The 26,048-nt window shown below is 38.3% G+C and overlaps 2 pseudogenes across 2 annotated transcripts; both read right to left on the bottom strand.

The window, feature by feature from the left end:
- Nucleotides 1-1,133: 1,133 nt before the first annotated feature.
- On the bottom strand, nt 1,134-18,314 carry LOC308633221 (neurofilament light polypeptide-like; annotated as a pseudogene). The gene is made up of 2 exons: nt 18,275-18,314; nt 1,134-2,748 (listed from the first exon to the last, which is right to left on the bottom strand). The product of its transcript is annotated as a neurofilament light polypeptide-like (transcript).
- Nucleotides 18,315-24,122: 5,808 nt separating this feature from the next.
- On the bottom strand, nt 24,123-24,349 carry LOC308633094 (short coiled-coil protein-like; annotated as a pseudogene). The gene has a single exon. The product of its transcript is annotated as a short coiled-coil protein-like (transcript).
- Between the last annotated feature and the right edge of the window lie 1,699 nt (nt 24,350-26,048).

Below are 26,048 nucleotides of genomic sequence, written 5' to 3'. Positions count from 1 at the left end.
ATGTAACGTACGAATCTCTCCCCTAAGTGACTGATAACAATTTCATTACTGGTATCTGTAGTTTTTAAAGGGTTTAAAACTGTTTGGCATTAAATATTGTCTATTTGAGGCAATAAAAGGAAGCTAACACCACACTGAATCATGAGCTCTGATTTCAGGCAACATATTTCCAGTGGCCAATGACCTCTGGTATTCTTTCTTCTCCCTAAATTACATGCTAATTTAAAAAATTATTCCTCTTGACTATAGCACACACTCAGATTTCAACTTCTGACCATGATAATTAGATGAAAAATGTTAATAATGACAAATATGTAGAATTCCTATTCTACCCATATTGTATTATTACATACTAGTTTACAACAAAGGATATACTTGTCACATAATTTCAGAATTGTCTCCTAGAAACCATTCTTCACATAATATAGTACATATATGGGGCAAACTATATTGTTACTTTTGGACTCTCTTACTTACTCATGTTTAGTAACAATAAAATTTTTGAGAGAAAAGATTTTATAAATAGTCATGACCTAATTATAGCACTAAGAATTTCCAATTAAAGAAGAAAACATATCCTAGTGTTTAAATTTTGATTTTACGAAAAAAGAAATTGTAGATCATCAGTCCACTTGTTTATGGTTTATATGGTACCATCATTAAGATATTTTAATAAGTCAACAACCACAACAAGAAAGTGTCATTCAATGTAACTTTATTTACTACTTATTGCACATAACTCAACGTCTTTAATTTCTAACCACAAAGGTTCAAAGGACTATTTTTCCATGAAGTCTAACATTAACATTAGTGAATTCATTTATTCATGTTGTGTTTTTATTGTAAACCTCTGAATGACTCACATTTGCCTTAAATCCTGAACTCATAAGTTAGACCATGCACAGGCTGGCAGCAAGCCAGAAAGCCACTCTGCAAGCCAAAGGATACTCTGCATATGGAGAAAATTCATAGCACAACATTGAATGTCCAATTGAAGTCTTCTCAGAATTATACATATATTGACTTCTTAATTATACAAGGTCTGGAACTCCACTGGTTTGTTTGTGATGAGGTTGACTTGATTTGGGGAGAATTTTTCCTGGAATACTTAAGGAAACTGTGCTCGATGGATCTTACTTCTTAGTTGCTTGTTCCTCCCCAGTACTTTCATCTTTCTTCTCATTCTCTTGGGCTCCTTTGGTTTCTTCTTCTTCTTCACCTTCACCTCCTCCTTCTTCTTTCTCTTTTGCTTCTTCAATTCTTCCTTGGCAGCTTCTTCCTCTTTGGCTCTTTCCTCTTCCTCTCCTTCTCCTTCTCTTCTCCTCCTCTTCAGCTTCCCCTTCAGAGAGCGGCTTGTCCTTGGCCTCCTAGGCTTTGGCAGCCTCGATGGTCTCCTCCACCTCTATCTGTCCTTCCTGGACTTGGTTGGTGTAGTTAAGAGGATCAGAGAGGGGGGGGACATCAAGTAGGAGACGGTCTGCAGATTTCCATTTCCATAGGCAGATCAGCCAAAGAGCTGGGAGCTTTGGGAGCAGCTGCTTGTTAAGCTGCCCACACTGGTGAAACTGAGCCGGATCTCCGCCTTCCAAGAGTTTACTCTAAACTACAATCTCCATATCCAAAGCCATCTTCACGTGGAGAAGTCTGGGTATTCTTTTAGGTAAAGTGCCATTTCGCTCTTTGTAGTTCCCAGTTCATTTCCAAATTTGTCAGCGTTCTGCAGGTCCTTTAGCTCCTGCAAGCTGCTTCTATAGGGCTTCAATCTCCAGGGTCTGGGCCCTGAGCAAGCAACCGCTCTTGTCACCTCTTGTCGCCTCTTAGTGGCGCGCACCGTGTGGGTGTTCTTGGCTGTGCTCTCAGGCAGCACCGTGAAGTGGCTCTTGCACTCTTGGGCATTTTGCATATTCTTGGAGACCAGCTTCTCATATTGAGCGCGGATATCCTTGACTGCAGCAGAGAGGTTGGGCTTGGAGGACACGTCTATCTCCAGCGAGATCTGTGCATAATGGACATGCATCTGCAGCTCTGAGATCTCTTCTTGCACTTTTTTTTCAGAAAAGCGATTTCGTCCATCAGGCTGATGATATGCTCTTCGAGCTCAGCGCCGGCCAGCGCCACTTCATCTGCGCCTTTGCGCGTCCCCATCAGCCGCCCCTCAGCGTCGGAGCAGCTCAGCACCTCCTCTTCATAGCGCGCTTGCAGGCGTTGCGCCTTCTTCTCCAGCCCTTCGCGTTCTCCCTTGGAGCGCCTGCTTCTCCGTGGTAGCATCTTCCACCGCCAGGCGCAAGTCGCGAATCTCCTGCTCCTACAGCGCCCAGAAGCGGGACGGCTTGGAGTGCTTAGGAAGTGGCAGCAGCTCCGCTTTCAGCACTTTGTTCTGCTGCTCCAGCTCTTGCACGTGCTCCAGGAAGCTGGCAAAGTGGTCCTTGAGGTCCTAGAGCTGCGCCTTCTCCTGAGTGCCAATGGACTTGAGGTCTTGCTAATGGCGGCTACCTGGCTCGGGTCTAGGTTCTCCAGACTGTGCAAAGAGTCGGAACTGGACGACTAGCTGTGGCGCATGGGGAACGAGGAGACAGGCGCAGAATAGCTGAAGTAAGTGGAGCACGCGGTGCTGTAGACACTGCAGCACGCTAGAGTTGGGGCGTTTCCACAAAGCGCCGCTTATAGGAGGTAAGTAGTAAGGATCTTCGCTAAAGGAACTCAGGGTGGGCGGTTGGTACCCCCCTGGCCCAAGGGGGAGATGGGTGCCTGGAAAGGAGGAAGGACAGGGGAGAAAGGGAAGGATGAATTGCGGTGTGCCTGGGTTCCAGATCATACTATGCACTTTTGGTTAAGTGCACTTTTGGTTAAGACTCAAATTCTCTGAGCCTTCTTTTCCTTATGCATAAGTTGGATAAATTAACACCTATTCCATTTTGGGGGGTTGTCTAATCTAGATTTGACATTGTGACTTTGGAAAAAGTATTTTCTCTGTAAGCCTTACTTTTGCAATTTATAAAAAATAGGAACAATTATAGTATCTCATAAAATTGTAGTAAGGATAAGGAAGGCCCTGACACATAGGACATACCTATATCTATGTGACATACCTATGTCACAAGATGTTTGAATGTAGGTAATGTAAGTTGTGTTAAATAATATTGCATTTAATCATATCATAGCTATTGACATTTCAAATTGTAATAGCCAAAAGATGAGTTAATAACAATGTGATCTTTTTACAATTGAACATTCAGTTTTTTACTTCAACCACTTTCATGTGGTGATTCATGTGTGTCATGGCCTATGTTAAATTTCAGTGATATTTTTATTTGGATAAATTGTATTTAGCTTCCTATTTCTGTCAGATGATAGGAAAATAATGAAATAATAGTATGAGAATTTGACCAAAGTGAACCTGAAAGCCATCAACTGGATATTTTGTTAGAAAAGTAATAATGAGATAAAAATGTGAATTATCTTGAAATTCAGAATGACTTCATTCTTTGGTTGAATACTACTGATATCTGCAGTTTTCCTTTTGATGATAAAAGTGCTTGAGAGGTAAGCATTTTTCTTTTTTTTTTTAAAGAGAGAGTGAGAGAAAGATAATTTTTAATATTTATTTTTTAGTTCTCGGCGGACACATCTTTGTTGGTATGTGGTGCTGAGGATCGAACCCGGGCCGCATGCATGCCAGGCAAGCGCGCTACTGCTTGAGCCACATCCCCAGCCCCAGCATTTTTCTTTACATGAAGAATATTTGGGTTTTACATAGTAAGAGCTCTTTTAGTTTAAAATTGTTCCCCAATATATTTATTGATGTTTTGCTACTCTTAAATTTATTAATAGGGTATCTTGTTATCATAAATTATTCTTCTCTATTAACATTATTTTAAATCCTGTACTCAGTTCTCTTTTATCTGATTTTTATTTGAAAATATATTTTAGTGTATTTTTATGTATCTTTATGGATAGAACCTATGGACCTGTACAGTATTTCTGGGAATTACTTGTGTTCCTATAAGGTGATAAAAGTATTGTTAGTTTGTTATTTAGAACAGAAATATGAAGGTTGAACAGCTATTTAGAGCAAAATTATTGTGGAGGAATGTGTCCTAAGAAGTTCAAACACTGATGTACATTTTATATTTTATAAGCTATTTGAACACATACACAATTTTTGTTAAATAAGGAAAAGTGACTTAGTTGTGGTTTGGGTAAAACCCATCTTCTTAGATTATTTTTTTTTATCATTGTGGCTGTCATTGCCCACAATAGGGACTCAAGTACAGCATCTGCAACTCATGTTAACAGTGTGTTCCCTGTCCTTCTATACCAAGCTAGAGAATGTATTAGAAAGGTTTCAGATAACATTGATTAAATTAGTGTGTACCTGTGATTTCACTAAGTCTTCTAGGAGCCTAATAATCCAATCTTTGCTCTTAAGAGCAAAAAAAAAAAAAAAAAACTAATTCAGCAGAAAACTTTTTGTCATATCAAGTGTATTTATTAATGAAATCTAATTGGCCTGTCACTGATTGATCTTTGACACAAAATCCAAAGGCTATCTGTCAGTGTAATTGCTATATTATTAAGTGCATCTGTACACATTTATATTGTAAAATTACATATTCTTATATAGTCTTAAGATTTAAAAAATTAACAATCTGAATTTTCTCTAATATCTTTATATTCTTAATTTTCTTATTCTAGTACCTGAACTCCTAAAGCTAGAATAATGCAGAACAGCTGTATTTATTCATCAGTGATAGAAGGCCAAAGGAAGATGGTAATGAAAGAAAAAACAAATTTCCTCAGCATAAGCTTTGCCAGTTACTGCTAAGTTGTAGCTGCCTTACCTTTTTAAAGCATGACTAAAGCAAATACTAAATTTTTCATAATTGTACAAATTAACAATGTACACTATCTTTACCATATGATTTGACTTTGAACATGTCTTGACATTTTGCTGTTCCTTTAACATTCCTTAGTTGGCACAAAATGGAAAATATTTTTTTTTTTTCTGAACAAAAACATGAACAAAGTATTCTTTGTAAAGTATGCAAGTCAAATATTTAGTTATGAAGCAAGCCATCATGTGCAACCATTATCTGCTTATAGTTTTCCTTTTGGGAAATACACACTTTTAACAGATGCTGTCACTGAATATAAAGCAAAAGGGAAAATCAGAAAAAAAATATATCTTTATTTTTTCCCTTCCACAACAGTTATACAAAAATGCTTTATTGCATTTTATTGCAGGTAGATCATATGCAGTTGAATCAATTATCAATGTACTATTGCAAGGCTTATGATGAAAAACTGTGATTATATTTTACTATTCACTACATATTATTGTATCATTGCCAATTAATGTTAGGACTATTTAAACGTTTTAAACATTTGCTGGCATGATATTTAGAATTTGTTATTAGAGTGTCATAAGAAGGATGTACTGGGTTGGTGGTGATTGACTTATCCCCATCACACTGAACCTTCCACTCTTCTTCCACTTTGTCCTCCCTTGGAAAAAAAATATGTTAGAAGCCCATATCTATAATTCTTTCCAGCAGTACCATCTGGTTCCTTGGCACCAGAAGTTATACTGGTTCTTTATGGTTGCTACTGAATTTGTCATATTGTTAGACAACATATAGGGTGTTCTTGCTATATGATCCTAATTTTCTTTCAACTAATTATTGATTATTATTTAGAGAATCTCCTTTTGCCATTTCTGAGAGTATAGCAGGATATTATTGTGACAAAATTTTCGTATCTAAACAAGTTGTGTGTCAGCCTGGAGATTCTTTACCCTGTATTATTTTTTGTTGAGTTCTCCCTTTCAAGAGAGATTAATTTAAAGTTAACCATGAAGGTTTACTATTTCATTTAAAACCTATGTATCCTTTTAAGAATCATTAAAATGTATATTTAAAATGCTGTTATGACTGCAATTGTCATGTCCCAATTGTGAATATTTAGAAATCTCTATCAGTAGCTCAGATAACCTTCTAAATCCAGCAATACTTTATCCGTGTTTAAAGATAACTGACTGTGTGAATATTGTTTTATTTTGTAGATGAGGTGGTTCTACTGTCACGTATAGTAACAGTTGGAAACAATTTAAAAGTAGAATAGTGGAAAGTTCATCTGAATTTCAATAATTAAAAAGAAATTTCCAAGCACATATTTCTTCAAACTTCAGCAGTTTTTTCATCTTACATTGTCAAATAGACACTTTTGATGAAAGCAAAATTATTTGGCCCACTTTTTTCTAAAGATCATAAACAAAAATAACTTCTTAAGCTCTTAAAGAATCTGCATAGAAAGCAGATCACTTTGACAATATTTATTTTATCATATTTTATTGGATTTATTTTTTATTTATGTATGACAACAGAATGCATTACAATTCTTATTAAACATATAAAGCACAATTTTTCACATCTCTAAGTATATACAAGTATATTCACACCAATTCATGTCTTCATACCTGTACTTTGGATAATAATGATCATATCATTCCACCATCATTTATAACACCATGTCCCCTCCCTTCCCTTTCAACTGCTCTGCCCTTTCTAGAGTTCATCTATTCTTTCCATGCTCCCTCTCCCTATCCCACTATGAATCAGTCTCCTTATATCAGAGAAAATATTCGGCATTTGGTTTGAGGGGATTGACTAACTTCACTTAGCATTATCTTCTCTAACTCCATCCATTTACCTGCAAATGCCATGATTTTGTTCTGTTTTATTGTTGAGTAATATTCCATTGTGTATATATGCCACATTTTTTAATCCATTCAGCCACTTAAGGGCATCTAGGTTGGCTCCACAGTTTAGCTATTGTGAATTGTGCTGCTATAAACATTGATGTGGCTGAGTCTTGTAGTAGGCTGTTTTTAAGTCCTTTGGGTATAGACTGAGGAGAGGGAAAGCTGGGTCAAATAGTAGTTCCAGTCCCAATTTTCCAAGAAATCTCCATACTGCTTTCCATATTGGCTGCACCAATTTGCAGTCCTACCAGCAATGTATGAGTGTACCTTTTTCCCCACATCCTCACCAACACTTATTGGTGTTTTTGTGCATAATAGCTGCCATTCTGACTGGAGTGAGATGAAATCTTAAGAGTATTTCTTTAATTGCCAGCGATGATGAACATTTTTTAATATATTTGTTGACTGATTGTATATCATCTTCTGAGAAGTGTCTGTTCAGGACCTTGGCCCATTTATTGATTGGGTTATTTATTTTTTTGGTGCTTATCTTTTTGTGTTCTTTATATACCCTAACTTGTGTCCATCCTATTCATTGATTCTTGATTTTAATTCTTGTACCACAGAAGTCTCACTAAGGAAGTTAGGGCCTAGTCCCACATGATGGAGATTAGGGCCTAATTTTTCTTCTGTTAGATGCAGGGTCTCTGGTTGTATTCCTAAATCCTTGATCCATTTTGAGTTGAGTTTTGTGCATGGTGAGAGATAGGGATTTGATTTAATTTTATTGCATATGGATTCCCAGATTTCTCATTACCATTTATGGAAGAGGCTATCTTTTCACCAGTGCATGTTTTTGGCACCTTTGTCTAATATAGATAATTGTAGTTTTGTGGGTTAGTCTCTGTGTCCTCTGTCCTGTACCATTGTTCTACCAGTCTGTTTTGGTGCCAATACCATACTGTTTTGGTTACTATTGTTCTGTAGTATAGTTCTGGTATAGTGATGCCACCTGCTTAGGGTTGCCTTAGGTATTCTGGGTCTCTTATTTTTCCAGATGAATCTCATGATTGCTTTTTCTATTTCTATGAAGAATGCAATTTTGATTTTGATCCGAATTGCATTAAATCTGTATAGTGCTTTTGGTAGTATGGTCATTTTGATAATATTAATTCTGCCTATCCAACAGCAAGGTAGATCTTTCCATCTTCTAAAGTCTTTGATTTCTCTCCTTAGGGTTCTGCATTTTTCATTGTATAGATCTTTCACCTCTTTTATTAAGTTGATTCCCAAGTATCTTTTTTTTTTTTGAGGTTATTGAGGTTTTCCTCATTTTCTTCTCAGAGGATTTGTCAGTGATATACAGAAATGCCTTTGATTTATTGGCATTGATTTTATATCCTGCTATTTTGCTGAATTAATTTACTAGTCCTAGAAGTTTTCTGGTGGAGTTTTTGGGTCTTCTAGGTATAGAATCGTATCATCAGCAAATAGTGCTAATTTAAGTTCTTCTTTTCCTATACATATCCCTTTACTTTCTTTCATCTATCTAGTTGCTCTGGCCCATGTTTCAAGAACTATGTTGAATAGAAGTGGTGAAAGAGGGCTTCTCTCTTTTGTTCCAGTTTTTAGAGGGAATGCCTTTAATTATTCTTTGTTTAGAATGACGTTGGCCTGAGGCTCAGCATATATAGCCTTTATGATGATGAGAAATGTTCCTGTTATCCCTAGTTTTTCTAGTGTTTTGAACATAAAGGGTGCTGTGTTTCTGCATCTATTGAGATGATCATATGATTCTTATCTTTGAGTATATTGATGTGATGAATTACATTTATTGATTTCTTTATGTTCAACCAACCTTGCATCCCTAGGATGAATCCCACTTGATCATGGTGCACAATCTTTTTGGTATGTTTTTGTATTCAATAATTTGCCAGAATTTTACTGAGAATTTTTGCATCTATGTTCATTAAAGATATTGGTCTGAAGTTTTTTTTTTCTTTGATGTATCTTTGCCTGGTTTTGGGATCAGGGTAATATTGGCCTTATAGAATGAGTTTGGAAGTGCTACTCTTTTTCTATTTCCTAAAATAAATTGTAGAGTATTGGTATTAGTTCTTCTTTAAAGGTCTTGTAGAACTTGGCTCTGTATCTATCCACTCCTGGATTTTTCTTGGTTGGTAAGCTTCTGATGGCGTCTTCTATTTCATCACTTGGTCTGTTTAAATTGTGTATCACTTGGTCTGTTTAAATTGTGTATATCTTCCTGATTCAATCTGGGCAAATCGCATGAGTTAAGAAATTTGTCAATGCCTTTAATGTCTTCTATTTTATTGGCGTATAAGTTTTCAAAACAAATTCTAATTATCGTCAGTATTTCTGTAGTATCTGCTGTGAAATTATCTTTTTCATCATGTGTGCTAGATATTTGAGTTTTCTCTCTCCTTCTCTTCATTGTTGTAGCTACTAAAAAGTTTCTTCTCAGTAAAAGAAACAATCTATGAGGTGAACAGAGAGCCTACATCCTTGGAACAAATTTTTACCCCTCAAACATCAGATAGAGCACTAATCTCTAGAGTATATAAAGAACTCAAAAAGCTAAACACCAAAAAAACAAATAACCCAATCAATACATTGCTGGTGGGACTGCAAATTGGTGATGCCAATATGGAAAGCAGTATGATTTTTTGGAAATCTGGTAATGGAACCACCATTTGACCCAGCTATCCCTCTCCTTGGCCTATACCCAAAAGACTTAAAAACAGCATACTACAGGGACACAGCCACATCAATGTTTATAGCAGCACAATTCACAATAGCTAAACTATGAAGCCAACCTAGATGCCCTTCAGTGGATGAATGGATAAAAAAATGTGGCATATATACCCAATGGAATATTACTCAGCAATAAAAGGAAATAAAATCATGGCATTTGCAGGTAAATGGATGACACTGGAGAAGATGATGCTAAGTGAAGTTAGCCAATCCCCCCAAAACAAATGATGAATGTTTTCTCTGATATAAGGAGGATGACTCATAGTGGGGTAGGGAGGGGGAGCATGGGAAGAATAGATGAATTCTAGACAGGGCAGATAGGTGGGAGGAAAAGGGAGGGGTGGGGGATTAGTAAGGATGGTGGAATGTGATAGACATCATTATCCAAAGTGCATGTATGAAGACACAATTGATGTCAACATACTTTATATACAACCAGAGATATGAAAAACTGTGCTGTGTATGTTTAATAAGAATTGTAATGCATTCTGCTGTCATTTATTCTTTCAAAAATCAATAAAAATTAAAATATATAAATATTCAAATTTTTAAAAAAGAATTATAATGCATTCCACTTTCATTAATTTTTTTAAAAAATCAATAAAAGAAATGAGTACTCTTGGCCATTGCTCCTTTGACATTTTTTGCACGAGTCTATGTGTGAAGTCTGTATTCTTTTCTATTTATTGATGCACTATCATTTCCTCATGCTCACTCTCTGAATTCCTGGGGCTTTATAATAAGTACTGGAATGAGAAGGTATTATTTCTTTAAATATGTTATTCGGTATTGTTATGAATAGTTGGTGAAAATCTATAAAAGAGGTTAATGAAAGTCTGATTTGGAATCTTGTATTGACCAAGTTGAGATGAATTGGCATCTTAAAAATATTCAATTTGTAAATTATGAAAAAGGTAATCTCTTCATTTATTTAGATTTTATTTCTTTCCCACAGTACTTCACAGCTTTCTGTGGATATACTTTTGTACATATTTTGCTATAGTTATAGCTGTTCCATTTCTTAGTAATTTTGTAAATAGCATCTTTTTTTAAATATTTAAAGTCCATTTGTTCATTGCAGATGTAAGGAAACTCAGTGACCTTTATGACTTGACATGGTAGGTTGGTTCCTGTTAGTTCCATTTACCATCACTAAAACACAGGATACTTGCTTTGATGCATTTCCCTTTGCACTTACAAAATTGTGGTGTTAAATACCTGTGTATCAATGTCCAACCATTCAGATCCAACAGGGGCAGCCGGGAACCACTAAACAGTGAACTCTGAGCGTCCTGTGCTGTGCCCTGGCTGCTAGCAGGGGGAATATGAACCCACCTTGGCAGTTTCAAGGACAGAGTAGTCATTTCCCTCAGAAAGGGTGCCATCCTTTGCAGCTGGGGAAGGAATTGCAGGGAGCTCACTGGAAGGAAAAGCTCCTATATGCAGCATTGCTGGCAGAGAAAGGAAGCTGGTGGAGGAGGGGGTTTGCTTGGCTTTTCCCTGATATTTGTTAACAGCCTGCAGAGAAGATCTCATGTCTGGAATGTTCCATGTTGAGTTACCCTTTTCTTCCTGACATAAAATTTTATGAAACCTTTTTTTTTTTGGTTGTCTTTTTTTAATTTTTTTTATTGTTGGTTGTTCAAAACATTACATAGTTCTTGATATATCATATTTCACACTTTGATTCAAGTGGGTTATGAACTCCCATTTTTACCCCATATACAGATTGCAGAATCACATCAGTTACACTTTCATTGATTTACATATTGCCATACTCGTGTCTGTTGTCTTCTGCTGCCTTTCCTATCCTCTACTATCCCCCTCCCCACCCCTCTTCTCTCTCTACCCCCTCTACTGTAATTCATTTCTCCCCCTTGTATTATTTTTCCCTTTCCCCTCACTTCCTCTTTTATGTAATTTTGTATAACCCTGAGGGTCTCCTCCCATTTGCATGCAATTTCCCTTCTCTTTCCCTTTCCCTCCCACCTCTCATGCCTGTTTAATGTTAATCTTCTTCTCATGCTCTTCGTCCCTACTCTGTTCTTAGTTACTCTCCTTATATCAAAGAAGACATTTGGCATTTGTTTTTTAGGGATTGGCTAGCTTCATTTAGCATAATCTCCTCTAATGCCATCCATTTCCCTCCAAATTCTATGATTTTGTCATTTTTTAATGCAGAGTAATACTCCATTGTGTATAAATGCGACATTTTTTTTTATCCATTCGTCTATTGAAGGGCATCTAGGTTGCTTCCAGTCTTGCTATTGTGAATTGTGCTGCTATGAACATCGATGTAGCAGTGTCCCTGTAGCATGCTCTTTTTAGGTCTTTAGGGAATAGACTGAGAAGGGGAATAGCTGGGTCAAATGGTGTTTCCATTCCCAGCTTTCCAAGAAATCTCCATACCACTTTCCAAATTGGCTGCACCAATTTGTAGTCCCACCAACAATGTACAAGTGTACCCTTTTCCCCACATCCTCGACAGCACTTGTTGTTGTTTGACTTCATAATGGCTGCCAATCTTACTGGAGTGTGATGGTATCTTAGGGTGGTTTTGATTTGCATTTCTCTGACTGCTAGAGATGGTGAGCATTTTTTCATGTACTTGTTGATTGATTGTATGTCCTCCTCTGAGAAGTGTCTGTTCAGGTCCTTGGCCCATTTGTTGATTGGGTTATTTGTTATTGTCTAATTTTTTGACTTTTTTGTATACTCTGGATATTAGGGCTCTATCTGAAGTGTGAGGAGTAAAGATTTGTTCCCAGGATGTAGGCTCCCTATTTACCTCTCTTGTTGTTTCTTTTGCTGAGAAAAAACTTTTTAGTTTGAGTAAGTCCTGTTTGTTGATTCTAGTTATTAACTCTTGTGCTTTACAGAAATATCAATCATTGCAGGGGTTAAAAGGCAGAAATCAACATGCTGTGGTTTTTTGTTTGTTTTTAAAAATTCAATATGGATAGATCTTCCAAAAAAAGTTGAATAAAGTAACTATAGAGCTCAATAACACAACAATAACTTAGACTTAACTGACATATATAGAATATTTCAACCTGCATCAAGAGGATACACTTTCTTCTCAGCAGCACATGGATCTTTCTCTAAAATAGACCATATAATATGCCAGTGGCATATTAAAAAAGTAGAGATATTACCCTGCATTTTATCAGATCATAATGGAATGAAATTGGAAATCAATGACAAAATAAAAAATAAAAATTTCTCCATCACCTGGAGACTAAACAATATGCTACTGAATGAACAATGGGTTACAGAAGACCATAAGGAGGAAATTTAAAAATTCTGAGAGATAAATGAGAACATAGACACAAAATTTCTGGGTCTTTAGAAGAACTCTTGACACAGATTCAGAAAGGGACCAACATATGCAGTATGCATACAAATGAGTTGGGATGATATCAATAGCTTGGTCTTTATTTCCATTGCCAATCTAATAACAAGGACAAGGTTTTGAGAAAAAGAAAAAAAAAGGTTTTCTTGACTTGCTAGCAAAGTAGGAACTTTGGACTCCTGCCCCAGAGGCTGTGATTTTCTCTGTCTGGAGTAACACAGGACATTTAGAAGAAGAACACAAGGGTGAGGAATCCAGATATTATCAGTAGATATAATTCATTAGTGTCCATCAGGTGTCCTTGAGTGACACAATGCTCTGGACCTCAGGTATAGAGTTCCTTCCTCCTGTCCTTCCTTCCTCCCTTCCTCTCTTCCTCCCTCCCTCCATTCCTCCCTTTCTTCTGGACAGTGAAGGACAGCATAATTTAGTCCAGGACAGGAACAATTTTGTCTGTTTATCCTGCTGATATGGAGTGTGAGAGGCAAAATAAGAAGAAAAGGAAAAAGAAAAAGTTTTACAATAAGCTGCCTGTGGTCACGTAGCAAAGTTTATACTCAAAGCATGAAGTGGACCCCTGTTACAGAGACAGGCCAGAGCCAGCAAAATCATGTTGGAGCCCAAAGTAAAAAGGGAAAATGCATGTTCATGTGTCCACTTGTCATTAACTTATACATTTATTTTTCCTACAGTGTTAAAGTAGGTACAAATATCTTTAAAAACAAGTGCATTAAAACTTGTGTTATTTCAAGTTTAAGTATGTTATTTATAGAAACCAATTAATTTTTACTTTCCTGGATTTTATGGAAGCACTTCTATAGAATTGAGTATGAGAAAAGAAGGAGAGAAGAGAGATAAGTAAACTGTTTTCAATTTCAAAGGGTGAATAGGGCAGACACAGTGGTACTTAAGATATGTTGCTAATGAGAAAATGAAGAGAAAAACAGAAGAATCCAAAGGAGGAGAGAGAGAATGAAATTTTGGTGTCAGAAGTAGAAAAAAGAGAACAGGAGGTAAGTTAGATAGAGTAGTGGCAAAGTTGATACACAAAACAAAATCAAAATCAGCTAATCAGAATTCCTAACCCTCAAAATACAGAACATGGGAAAATTACACTTTCAGTGCGGGGAAAGAAAAATGAAAAGAAAAAAAAGGCTAGAAATGAGGAGAGAGAAGCAAATATGAATGTGTGTAGGAGTCCTGGATCATTCAGTACACAAATAAGACAAAAATTCTTCACAGATGTAGAAATAAAAATGGTCAACAAATATATGAAGGATATATAAAGTAATGTTCAATAACTCATAGAGAAATTAAAACTAAACTGAGATTTAATCTCCCTCTAGTCAGAATGGCAATTATCAAGAATACAAGCAACACTAAATGTTGGTGAAAATGTGGGGAATAAGATTCACTCACATATTGCTGGTGGAAGTGCAAATTGGTGTAACCACTCTGGAAAACAATAAGGTGATTCCTCAGAAAACTTGAAATGGAACCACCATTTGACCCAGTTATCCCACTACTTGGGTTATACTCAAAGGAGTTGAAATCAGCATACTACAGTGATACAGCCACATCAGTGTTTATAAGCTAACGAATCAAACGTGGTGCCCTTCGTCAGATGAATGGATAAAGAAAATATGGTGTATATACACAATGGAATATTATTCAGCCTTAAAAACAATGAAATTGTGGCATTTGCCAGTAAATGGATGGAAATGGAGAATGTCATGCTAAGTGAAATAAGCCAATTCCCCAAAACACAAAGACCAAATGTTTTCTGACATGTGGATGCTGACCCATGGCAAGAGAGGATAAGAAAGGGAGTATAGGACTTGATTGGATTAAGCAAAGGGAAATAAAGGGAAGGGAAAGGGTTAGGTATAGGAAAGACAGTAGAATGAATTGGATATATTTGCCTATGCTTATATGGGAATACATGACCACTTCACATCATGTATAACCAAAAGACTCGTATCCAAATTGGTATGGGTTGCACTCCATGTATGTATAATATACATCAAAATATGCACTACTGACATGGATATCTAAAAATAACAAATAAAAAAGAAAATAGGAGGGAGATCAGTGGAGTAGAGGAGGGAAATAGAGGATGACGGGAAGGACAGGAAAAGAAGCAACTGTCAAATGAAATTGACTGAATTATGTCGTGTTCATATATGAATATAACATAATGAATTTCACCTGTGTATACCTATAAAGCACTATTTAAAATAATAAATATGTAGAATACAAATAGCGGAGGGGAAGTGGAACAGAGGGAGGGAAGAGGGACAGATGGAGTAAGCACTGAGGACTAAAATGGAGCAAATTATACTCCATGCATGTATGATTTTGTCAAAATGAGCCCCACTATTATTCATTATTGTGAATAACTTTAATGAACTAATAAAACATTTTTAAAATCAAAAAAATTAAATGCTATGCTATACAAGAAAAAAGGGGGGGCCCAGTTTTCTCCCATGATCTCCTTACTCCGTGGATGGCCATGCTGTCCCCAGCTGGCACAGTCCTGTTGCTGGTTGATTGACTTTCTCAGGCTGATACAGAGGCAGCAGTGCTCCCTGAGCCAACCCCTAGCTGCTCCATGCTGCCATTAAAGTGGGAAAGGAATGCCTGAAAAAAGAAAATCTGTCCCACCCTCAAGGCTCCCAGGAGTAGGAGAGCAGTGCTAGGTGAAAATCTTTCATCAGGTTGATTAGGGAGCTGTTGTCCATCCACAGCTGCTAGAGGGAGCCACAAAAAGGGATTGGCCCATGTCAATGGCACCAAGGCTGCTGTGGTATGGAGGAGAGGGCCACCACCTCCTCAGCATCATCTTGTTTCTATGGAAGAAAACCCAAGCACCCTGCAAAAAAAAAAAAAAAAAAAAAAAAAAAAAAAAAAAAAAGGTTCTGGATCTGAAGAAGAGCTAGATCTCAGAGGATGACGTGGAGGCCTTGCAGGGTAATAATATGGCTGTGGAAGCCTGCACCATCATTCAGACTGCCCCTTCTCCCCCACACCTGGTCACCATCATCTCCCAAGCCTGCTGCAGATGATGCTGTGGGTACCCACCCACTGTACAAGGCAGTCATCTTCCAGTCTCCTACTGCCTCCCAGAGCAACTCTGGTCCATGCTGTGATGTGCATCATGGGTCTAGGGATCTACCATCTAGTGGCACAATTGACATTGGTCCCTTGACTTTCATGTGGTGGGCACAGTGGTTGCGGAGACCAAGAGCACCTCTCTAACATTCCAGTAGCCACATGCCTGCGAGAAAGTGGAGAGTTCCCAGTAACTAAGAAGTGCAGCCCAGCAGTGGACAGTGGGCCTCGCCCTTTGCTATGGGAACTTTCTCTTCACCAACTGCTCTTCCCCGCCAGATCCCTGCCTGCCCTTTTCGTTCCCTGTTCCAGCCATACATCAAAAGAACTGGATTCAATGCGCAACGGAAGTTGGCTGTGGAATAACCCCCATCAAGTGCTCTGAAAAGGCAGTCTCTGAAAGTGCTGTTGCATCCCAACTGGCCATCTTGGTTTATCGCCCGCCCATTGGCCTGACCTGCCAGCCTCCAGCTCCTAGGCAGGATCACCCTGCTCCCCAGCATCTACCACTTTCACCATGAAACCTATCCTTTTGTGCATTGCTCAACTGGCTGCTACAGAGGCCCTCTCCTGCAGGTGGCACTCTGCTCTCTGGATCCTCCCGCTGCCCTCCTATTGGGGACCACAGGGAAAAGCAGGCACTGTCCACTGGTAACAAGGGAAGATTCTGACCCTCCAGAACCTCAGGAGCCTCCTCTTGAGCCTAGATCTTTTGTCCTGCCTTCACCACTGCAGCAGGTCCATCATGCTGGGCAGCTCAGGACACCTGGTCCATACCTCCATTTTCCTTGGAAAAGCAAAAAGGTGAGGGCCCAAGAGCAGCCAGAGGAACTGATGGCAGCAGCAGTGGAAATGGCTGTGGTGGCACAGGCACTTGGAAGAGGAAGAGGAGAATGGAGGAGAATGGAGGGGGAGGGGGGAGGGAGGAGGGGGAGGGGGAGAGGAGGAGGAGGGGGAGGAGGAGGAGGAGAATGGAGGAAGAGGAAGAAAACAGCAAATAGAAATACTGGACAATTTGGAAATGGTGTCCCTTGCAATGAGGGAATCGAACTCTCCAAGCCTCTAGAGACCCAGGAAGACATTGCTGTTTCCAGCCTACTTCTGGGACTGGAGAAGGAAACACCATATAAGAGAGGGACCAGGGGCCTCCAGTGAACTTCTCTGACAGCCGTGCTGCCCCAGCCCTGTTGCAGGTGTGCTGACTTTGGTGCAGCCTGATGCAGAGGCACCAGGGCTCCCTGGGCAGCCTCAGACTGCTCCATGCCTCCAGAGAAGTGGGTAAAGCAAGGGTTGGATGAAGACCTTCTGCCCAGTTCTCTAGGCTCCCAGGAATCAGGGGATGGGGTGGAGGGAAAGTCTTCAACTAACCCAATAGTGAGATATCTTCCAGTCATAGCTGCTAGCTGGAAGCCCCCCACTAGAAACAGGCCCCCCTGTAGCTACCACTGCCAGTGGCATTGAGGTGAGCTGTCACACCTCCTAAGTGTCCTATTGTTCCTATGGAGGAAGACTTAGGACCCTGCAGAAAGTTTCAGTCTCCAAAAAAGAGCAGTATCATGGAGGATGACATGGAGGCCTTGGTGGGTAAGACAGACTGCAATGGCCTGCACCACCACTCTGAATACTTTCTCTCCACTTATGGCCCCTGCAGGGACATTAGATCCATGGCTCCACCCACTGATGCCTCCCAGATCGCAGCTATTCTTGCCACTACCAATGGGCAAACCAGGTTTCTTCCCCTGATCCTGTCTGCCTATCTTCCCTCAAACCAATTATTATTATTATTATTATTATTATTATTATTATTATTATTACCAGGTTGACTGATTTCTTTTTTAAATTTTTTATTTGTTTTAATTAGTTACACATGACAGTACAATGATCTTGACAATCATACATTTGAATCAGATGTGGTGTAATAGACATTATTATTGCTGTATGTATATACATGACTGCATGACCAATGAGAAATCAAACCAATTATTGATGAGGAGATTGTCTTCATCTGTCTGCTCCTGCTGCTCTCTGGATCTCTTGAGGCCCAGTCCCAATGTGGGTGTACTTGCTAGTAAGTATCAACACTCTACTCACTTGACAAGAGATGCTGCACCCCCATTTCTCTCCTCCCCACACCTCATATCCTGGGGCCTTTCCCCTTCAGCCTGCCTCCTGCAGAATGGAATCCCCACCCCTCAAGTGTGTGAATTTTTCCTTCTTCTCTTTTTTCGTTCTCAGCTCTGCTTTAATCCCTTCCACCAGTAAACCTGTTAGCATTGGCCAGCCCCCTAACTCTGGCAAGGAAATCTGCCATCTCCAGAGCTAATGCATCCACATACCTGACGCAGCAGCCAACTGCCCATCTGAGGTCCCTGCCATGGACACTACACCCTCTTCTATGGCAGAGATAGTTATAATTGTCCCAGGCTCAAATAAGCAGCTTCTGCCAGGCACCTAGGTCCATAACTCTATCCATTATAGGCAGGTGGTAAATGGACCAGTCTCTCCCAGACCACCTACTTTTAGGGTCTCCTGCCCCAACTCCTATGGGGAGTATAAAGTATAAGTATCCCTTTGTTCCACACACCACTCTTCAGCCCACATCTTAAAACCCTCATGAAGAACTAAGGAGAGCCTCTCTACGACACTCCATCCTCATGTTATTCCCAGTTATGGATCATACAGTGGATGCGTTCCTAGATGACAGAGACTCTATATGATCAACATTAAGTCTGCCGTCGAAGGTGCTATGGATACCACCCCTCTATGCAAGGCTGCCATCTTCTAATCCCCTCTTGTCTTCGAGCACTACTCCAGCCCATACAACAGGTTGCTCGCTGGTTATGGAACCTCCCACCCAGTGGCAGCATTGCCTCTCTCCCTTCATCCACAAGTTGACATGTACAGCAGGTGCAGGGACCCAGCTCTACTCTCCAGCATCCTAGTAGTGCTGAAACCACCCATCAGCCCCCCACCACACATACACATACATTATACATACTATGGATTACAACTAGGGCTGATGGTGGGCAGTGAATGACTGCACAACTCTTTCTCTGTGGGCAACCCTGGAAGCCCAGCCCCTGTTATGGGCAAAAGCTTTCTCACAGGTAACAGCTGAGTGGCAGCACAATGCATCCAGGACCTATGGGTATCACATCACTGTGGACCATTTTGCACCCCAGCCCACAACCTGACACCGAGGTACTATGCACCTGTCTGTTGTAAATTGTACCCCAAGGTTTTAGGGAAACACATAACACACTCTATACACACACACAGAACAGTATAAAAATTAAATATTATGCTTACAAAATAACATGAAAATAATAATTCCATTTCCTTATTCAGGTGAAAAAAATGTGAATATTATTTGCTGTGTTTGGGTTTTTTTAATTTTTAAAAATCTTTTTAGCACTAATAATGCCTTTTTCATATACATTCCAAAAACCTTAAATAATATAAATGGCTCTAATGAGAGGATAATGAATTCTTTTGTATGTTATGTGGTTTGTAATTATTTTCTTCTTAAAAAAATTCAACAAAGACTTGATTGTCACCAGAGAGATAATAAAACAGTTTTTTGTGATAAACAGCAGCAATTTTGGGTTCACTGAAAAGAATGAGCTTTTTAATAATAAAATTGTGTATGTGAACAAACACTGCAACTGATCTGGCAATTTGACTCAAAGGCAAAGACTGCTGGACAAAAGAACATCACCCAAAGACATAATCTAGAGTGGGGAAAATGGACTGGAAATACAGTTCAGATAAAAATGGACAATGTAAAATTCTCAGTTATCAATGTTTTCATATGGATTTTAAGTAGATTCTAATGGCAGATAGCTCATCTGTTACCATTAGTTACACTAGAAACTGAGCAGAAAGGATCGCTTCAAAACATAAATGTATAAAATATACCATAAAATTACATCTTTGAGACTGTCCACACATTTGGAAAACACATCTGGAACATAAGAATGTGCAAGGTCCTAACTCAGCTTCAATCAGCTCTCTCTGGAAGCAATGAGCTTGGTGTGCAGACTGCTGGGGTAGGCCCTGGCTGGTAAGGCTGCATTTTCAGCAGGCACAACATTTCTACTTTGGTTTCATGTTTATCTGGGGGAGCCAGAGGCCTGATGACACAAGAGAGATAGTCGGGGGATACTTTGTTTTCATCTCCATGATATTATTTACCACATTCCCACACATGCTACTGATAATGAGTAGTTTTCACCAACAGTACAGAATAAAAGACAGAGATAAAGCCACACATCTGCAGACATCTATCTGATCCTTGACAGAGGCAACAAAACATACACTGGGAAAAGACAGAATTTTTAAACAAATGGTTATCCATAAGTAGAAGAATAAAACAAGACCCTTATCCCTCTCCCTGAACAAAAATAAACTCAGAATCAATCAAAGCCCTAAAAATTAGACCAGAAATTATGCAACACCTAAAAGAAAACATAGGGTAAATACTCCAGTTTTTAGGCACAATGACTTTCTCAATAGGACCTCTAAAGCTCAGGGAAAAATAGAGTTAATAAATGGGATGACATTAAACTAAAAAGCTTCTGCACACCAAGTGAAAAAAATTAAGAAAGTGAAGGGGGAACCTCCAAAATGGGAGAAAATCTGCTAACTACCCTAGCAGATTTCTGATGGAGGATTAATATCTAAAATATATAAAGAACTCAAAAAACTTAACACCAAAAAAATCAAATAACACAATTAATAAATGAGCAAATGAATCAAAGATACATTTCTCAAAAGAGGAAACAAAAATGACCAACAAACATTTGAAAAAATGTTCAACATTACCAGCAACTAGGGAAATGCAAATAACTACATTGAGGATGGAGAATGGGAGGGGTGGGATGATGGGAGATAAAAGAGGGTTCATGATCTGAAGTTAAATTTCATGTATGTGTAAGTTCATCAAGATAAATCCAGCTACTATGAAAAACATAAAGTTCTAATTAAAAAAGTTCTAATAAAAAAAGCAAAAACTTTCACCAAGATTTCATCACACACCAATCTGAATGGTAGTCATCAAGACAACAAATAATAATAAATGGTAGAGAGAATATAGAGAAAAATAAACATATTTACACCGTTGGTGTAATTGCAAATTACTGCAAGTACAGAAGTCTGTATGGAGGTACTTCTCAAAAGACTAGGTATGGAACTACCATATGACCCTGCTATACAACTCTTCAGTATGAATGGCAGAATTAAAATCATCTTACTATAGCCCTTCATGTATACCCGTATTTATAGCAGCACAGTACAGAATAACAAAGCTATGGAACCAGCTTAGGTGTCCATCAATGGATAAATGGATAAAAATGTGGTATTTATGCAGGATATTATTTCTTTTTTTGTACCAGGAATTTAACTCAGTGGCACTTAATGATGAGCACAATCCCAACACTTTATTTTAATATTTTAATAAAGGCAGGGTCTTTCAGAGTTGCTTAGAGCCTGGCTAAGTTGCTGAGACTGGGTTTGAATGTGTGATTCTCCTGCCTCAGCCTCCCAAGTTGCTGGTACTATAGGTTTGCACCACCTTGCTTTGCTATATACATAATTTTAATATACATTTTTCTTTATATAGCCATAAAGAAAAAAAATAATATCATTTGCATTAAAATGGATGAAACTAGAGACCACCATTTTAAGTGAATTAAGTTTAACTCAGAAGGTCAAAGGTCATGTGTTTTCTCTGATACACAGAAGTTAGAAAGGAAAAAAGAAAACAAGGGTGGGAGTGGATCTCATGAACATCAAAGTGAGGTCTATAAAGGAAAGAGACCAAGGGGTGGGAAGTGTGGAGGTAGGGGGGAAGTGCTGGGGAGTGATATTAGGCAAATGATATTGTTATATTGTGTGTATTGCAAAGACATAACAACAAATTCCATCATTATATAAAAATATAATGTACCAATAAAAATGTGGGGAAAAATAATGTGTGGCCTGCAAATAGTGGCTTAAATATTTAAGTAAGAATAAATGAGAAAATAATAACATCATAAAATAGCTACCATTCATCATATACCTGCTCATTTAGCACTAACACTTTCCTATAAAGCAGGTAACTTCAAGGACTGTTAGTAGTGAGGATGCAGAGGTTTACAAGGCTAAGCATTGCCACAGGTACAGTTCACACCACTGCAGGCAGAGCCACTCAGCATGGGTTTGCTTAGCTTTCTCATCTTCAAACAGGGATAACAAACATACTTTATAATTATTTTTTAAACATGTTTTCTTTATAAAAGTAAATAAAATTGTAAACAATTGATAAGAAATTAAAAGTCACATAAAGTCATAAATTTGGATATAAGTGTTCACACACACACAAACACTAGGTTAGGAATAAGCCTCTTTTTAAAAAATACTCTCAAACACACACTGAGCTTTGCTCTTCCTCTCGGCAACCTGAGAGTCTACTGTCCACCATAGACATGAAAAAGCACATGTGATTCAGCTCATGTGAATTTTTGAATCTGAAGTGGATGGCCAAGTACAAGCAAGGCACCCAGGTCTCCCTCAATCTGCAAAGGCTGCACCAATTGCACCCTGCAGGTGGATACAGCCTGTCTCTCAACTTACTTCTTGGGGGGCTTCATTTTTTTCACCTTTTCTTCAGTGTATTCATCCAATATACTCACATGACATCCTAGTGCCAACAAATTCCTGCAAAACAGAAGCTAACATGAGCTACCAGTGCTTTCCTTGTGTCCAAACAACCAAACCTAATAGTTGTGAAGGGGACAGTAATCCAACCTCAAAGCACAGTATAAGTCAGTTGTTTTAAAGCTAAACAAAACATTTTATTTTCATTTTTTTTACTTTTAAATAAAGTAAATATGAAAATGGCACATATAAAATCTTACACTAATACAGAAGATTATTCCATGATTGAAATTAGCTCAACTCTAATAACCATAAGCTATGTTAGTAGATCTCTTTTCCTCTTATCTTAATATTATTTCCAATATGGATTCCCTTACCAAAAGGAATCTGAAATATAAATTTAAAAATTTGTTAAAGAATGACTACACCTCTGCAAACTAAATGGTTGAATTTACAGAAAATTCTGGTAGAATAAAGAGCTAAAATACTAAAATTAAAATTACCATTATTGTATATGTATATTCTACCATGTGTTCATGATACTGTTACTAAAAAAAAATACCCTCTCTCAAGGAATTCTGCAAGAGTTGATCTACTGGGTAAATGTCCTTGAGACCAAATGGCAATTGATCTCCCTAATAGGTGGCTTACATAAAGTTATTCTAACTTAATGTACTTTCATATTTATCTTTTGTCTGCCAAAAGTCTATTCTTCCAGAAAGAACACAAATTTGGAGTGAAAGCATTTGGAGTTACTTACTAGTACTTACCAAGTTCTTTCCTGTCCCATTTCTATTTTTCTCAAGATTCTCTATCTTGAACACACACATGATAAGAACTCCTATCTTTTTAGGTAACAAGTGGGTTATTTTGTGCAAAAGGTAGTTTTAAACAAATCTTCCCAGTATGAGACCATTTTTATAGTTTCAGTCCATCTTCAATTGCTTAAAGAGAAACCAGCAATCTTCTCTTATTATTAAATATCACACAGGAAAAGCCATAGCTAAGAGATTATCTTATTTTGGTTGAGTTTCAACAATTAGAGTCAGGTTACTCTCATAAATAATTAACTATTAAAATTTCTTTTACAGATTTGAAATATTCTTTCCCTTAGGGGAAGGGAAATGGTAGGCACAAGATGGTGGACAGAGAACATAAAGCTGTGCATTCAGTACATGATTTTGGTCACTTTTCCACAACATGGTGGTTATTATATATTTTACTAAGCCTATATAATAAAAGACAGTGCTAAACCTATATGTGAAAGCAAATTTGATAAAACATTCCTCTTCAATTCTCATAAATATATGCAGTTCTAATTATAAAGTCTCTACAATATATTTGCCCATTTTCATAAACTAACATAATACACAAACTCATGGAACTTTCTTGCTATCCAGTTAATTGTGCCTAGATATGCCTTTACCTTCATAAATATTCAATGAAGCCACAAACAAAGGTACTGTAACTTTTGGAATCTATCCAAATTTTAAAGAAAAAAAATGATCAGCAGAAATCCCATGAAACAGAAGGGAAACCAATCTCTTACTTTATTTTGCTTTTTGTGTTAGTTGTTTGAAGAACACTAGAAGCAGACATAAGGTTTTCTATATATTGTCCAAGAACTTGGTTTTCTGATTTTAGCTTCAGATTTTCTTCTTTAACTGCAACTACTTTTGCAGACAGATCTTCAAGTTTGTGTTGGAGTTAATCAAAGTCATGTTTTTTTTTTCTTCCAGTTCCACTTGATTTTCAGCGTCAACTGCATCCATGTTTTCTTTTCATTATCTTCAAGGAGATCTTCAGTTTTCAGCTATTTCAAACAGTGTAATGAATGACCTTTTACACTGAATACATACACCACATCCTGCTACCTGTGTACCTACCTACCTATCTAATTATCATGTATATGGAGGTATCTGGACATATATCTGCCTGGATGGATCAATATCAATTGAGATTTTGATAGAGGAATAGATACCCACATGTGTTTGTTGTTGTTTTTGGTTATTTTTTTTTTAGTTGCAGATGGACACAATATCTTTTTACTTATTGTTTTGTTGTCCTAATGATTTAACTCATCGCCTTTCACGTGCAAGGCTGGTGCTTTACCACTGAGCTACAGCCCCAGCCCCCAAATGTATTTTCTAAATAAAAAATGTATCATTTAAAAGGGGACTGAAAATAGAAAAGAAGTAGGGGTTAAAAGGTGATTAGAAGCCATGAGTGAGGGAAGAGAGAACCAAGTCCTAGACACCAGGTTTGCTCTGCAGCATCAGAAAGCAGAATGGAGGGAAACTCAAAGAAGCCGGACATGGAAAAGGATAAAAAAAAAAATCAATGTTCAGGGAATATTTGCAATATGTGAGCAAGTCATCTGGACAAATGTGTGGAGAACACCATGCTAGAACCCACATCAGAACTGTGCTTTTGAGCCCCTGCTTTGAACACCAGGTGCTAATGATGCATCAATGCAGGTTCATCAGTGTAACAAAGGCACCTCTGTGGATGATGGGGCCTTGCATGGCATGGGGTAACCTCTACACTCCTCCTCAACTTCTGGAAAACTAAAGCTGCTCTAAAAAATTTAAGTCATTAAAATAATCACGATATCTGCCTCCATGAAGTTTTAAGTCTCACAGAAAATGCAAATATTGAATAACTTTGACAAGAAAGATTATGTATTGAAATTAGAACTATAAAAATTCTGTATGGTGCTGTAAGAGAGGACAAGAAGTGGTGGGAAAATCCCTACAAAGAAGTGACATAAGTAGAAACAGTGTAAGAAGGAAAGAGGCTGTATGAACCTTAGGCAGAGAACTTTCTAGTGAAGGGAAAGAGAACAGACAAGGCAGCAAAGAGTGAACTCATGGGAGGAGGTCACGGGGGCTAGAAGACAGGGAAGAAGGGAGAGTAAGACACAGATATAGAACACCCTGCAGCTCCTGTGACAATTTGGGGTTCAAGAGCAATGAGAAGCCACTGAAGGGTTTTAAGCAACCTATGTGTGGGGACACATATTTTCATGTGTAAATGTGCTATTCCAAGTGCAGAATGTAGAGAGAGGGTGGGAGAACCAGTTAGGAGACAGTGGGTAGTCTGGATGACAGTTGGTGACAGTCTACATGGGGGTAGTGGGGAGGGACAGATTGGAGCTATACTTGGAGGGACTAAGGATGGGTGGGACACAGGGTTAAAACAAAATTAGGTATCCAGAATGACTCAGGGTTCCTGGCTGGGCAGCCAGATAAGTGGCCCATGAGCTCAGCTAATGAAGAGCCTTCAGGTGACACTGCTTCATCATACACTGAGGAACACTGGGATGCACACCTCCTGCCCTCAAAGCAGGTGTCTGTGTTAAGGATAAACACTGGGGCACTTTTGAGCAACTCTGTGGTAATTAAATCATGGCATGATGAGAACACCTGCAGAGAGTTAGCTCAAGAAGAACAAAGGCCCCAGTTTAAACAT

The sequence above is a fragment of the Spermophilus citellus genome (genome assembly GCF_964194105.1).
Source record: "Spermophilus citellus genome assembly, chromosome: 14".
In the NCBI taxonomy this organism is placed as follows: domain Eukaryota; kingdom Metazoa; phylum Chordata; class Mammalia; order Rodentia; family Sciuridae; genus Spermophilus; species Spermophilus citellus.
This window is presented reverse-complemented; position numbering and strand designations above follow the sequence as displayed.